The sequence below is a fragment of the Urocitellus parryii genome, chromosome 7, assembly GCF_045843805.1.
Source record: "Urocitellus parryii isolate mUroPar1 chromosome 7, mUroPar1.hap1, whole genome shotgun sequence".
NCBI lineage: Eukaryota > Metazoa > Chordata > Mammalia > Rodentia > Sciuridae > Urocitellus > Urocitellus parryii.
Genome location: NC_135537.1, coordinates 117,580,520 through 117,582,839, shown reverse-complemented (window position 1 = coordinate 117,582,839; position 2,320 = coordinate 117,580,520). Strand labels below are relative to the sequence as shown.

Below are 2,320 nucleotides of genomic sequence, written 5' to 3'. Positions count from 1 at the left end.
TTGTACCCTCTTCTTCTCGGCATCTTGTTCTGTTCAGGCTCTGGGGCACCAGCAACCTGCAGGGCAGGAGGAAAGAAGTCAGGAATGATCTGTGGGTCCTTCTGGCCAGGTCTGGTTTTGGCTGTGCCTGCTCTTCTCTGTTTCAGGGGCCCCCACGGCTACTATCAGGGCCCTCTTGTTTTTTTTTTTTTTAATATTTATCTTTTAGTTGTCCTTGGACACAATACTTTTGTTTGTTTATTTATTTATTTTTATGGGGTGCTGAGGATCGAACCCAGGGCCTCGCACGTGCTAGGCGAGTGCTCTACCGCTGAGCCACCACCCCAGCCCCCTCTTGAGATTTTTAGGTCTAGGGTGGCAATAGCTTCCTGCTTTTCCAGAGGATAAGGAATGCCTACTAAATGTATTTAATAGGAATGTATTTAATAAACCAGGAGGAGGGAACATTTATCAACAAGCAGGGAAGATTGGAATCAGAAGGGGGAGGATTGCCTGCCAGATGCTGCGTCCTTGGGCACAGTCTCACCAGTATCTGTGGGATGGCATGGCCATCCAGTCCAAGACAGTGGCCACTAGCCATATGCATCTCTTTATTTACAAATTTAGCCAAAATTAGATAAAACCCAAAGTTCAATTATCGAATCTTCTGGCCACATTCCAACTGCTTAATAGGCACATATAGACAACAGAGTTACAAAATATTTCCATCATTGCAGAAATGGATACATTGTCATAAAGAATGTCTCAGAAAGGGCTCAGTGTCTCTATGTGAAGTGATAATAAGGTGGGGGGGGGGACGGTAATACTCTTCAAATGCTATTCTTTCTGAGACAAAAGGGACTTCAGTGCTTAAAACACGAAATGGCTTGTGACCAAGCTTTGATCTATTAGCTCTGTGAGCACAGAAAACTTCCCAGACTTCCCGAAGGTTCAACTTTCTTAGTCATCAATTAAGTAATGTTTTCCGAAGTGACTTTATCATTATACCAGCTCATGTCCGAAAAGCAGAATAAGTAGAAAAAAAATTAGCTAAATAGATTGCGTCCAATGGAAATGGACAACTATACTGTGGCATCACTCTGGGAAGATGAAAAAAGACGAAAGCTCTGCCCTGCCATCCAGTTTACATACACAACATGTCTATCTCCCATTTAATCTCACAGTCAATTGAACAAAATCGGCCAGCAAGGAGTTGGGAGGCCCCGCGAGCCCTAGGCCCTGTCCGGGAATTGCATGGCGAGTACATTAGTCTCCGCTACTACAGCTAATTATCACAAATTGGCTTGAAACTATACAGATTTGTGTTACAACAACTCTGGAAGGAGAAACCCCAAATGGGTCTCATTGACGGCAATCAAGCTGTCTGCTGGCCTGCCTTCTTCTCCAGAGGCTCCAGGGGGGAAGGCATGCCTGATCTGTCCAGCTTCTAGAAGCCTGCCACTTCTTGACCTCGTGGCTGTATCACTCCAACCTCTACCTCTGTCCTTGGGTCTCTTCCCAAGACTCTGACCTTCTTGCCTCCTCTTATAAGGGACCATTGGTGGTTATGTCGGACCCGCCCATATCCGAGAAAATTTTCCTATCTCGAGAGCCTCACCTTCATCTCATCACCCAATCCCACAAGGAACATCATTACAGGTCCCTTCCTCGTGATTCCTGGTCACATTGGGAGCAGTCGCTTCATCTCATGCTCCTGCCATTGGCATTCAGTGACCCTGGCCGCCCTGCAGAAGCCTCAAGGAGTCAGCCCACGGATCATGGATGGGAACCTCTAGAACCATGAACTAAAACGAACCTTTCTGCTTTATAAGTAACTCATCTCGTGTGTGATGTTTCAGTGATGAAAATTTTTGACGAGCACACCTTCCAAATGATTTACAATCCTACCTGGGAGACAAAGGCAGTTATCAAAGCCACACATGGTGCTTGCTTAGCACCCAGTCCAAGGAGAGGCAAAATTCTGCCTTGGAGTGCATCTCTGTGTTAAGGATTCATTTTGGGCTGGGGATATGGCTCAAGCGGCAGCGTGCTTGCCTGGCATGCGTGCGGCCCGGGTTCGATCCTCAGCACCACATACAAAACAAAGATGTTGTGTCCGCTGAAAACTAAAAAATAAACATTAAAAAAAGGATTCATTTAGTGTTTTAAAGGATCTGATGACTGGGAAGCAGAGAAGCAGAAAGCTCAATGATAGCCTAGTCATAAACCCTGGTTGAGATATATCTGTTAATTTCTTCAGGCTTTGGTTTCCTCTATGGTTCAATGAAAAGTTAACACTCCACACACTCTAAGGTCAACTGAACCCTCAAATCCTTGTGAA

General features: G+C 45.4%; 1 non-coding gene across 1 annotated transcript; it reads right to left on the bottom strand.

The window, feature by feature from the left end:
* Positions 1–253: 253 nt before the first annotated feature.
* On the bottom strand, positions 254–326 carry Trnaa-agc (transfer RNA alanine (anticodon AGC)). The gene has a single exon. It is a non-coding gene; the product is annotated as a tRNA-Ala (tRNA).
* Positions 327–2,320: the final 1,994 nt, after the last annotated feature.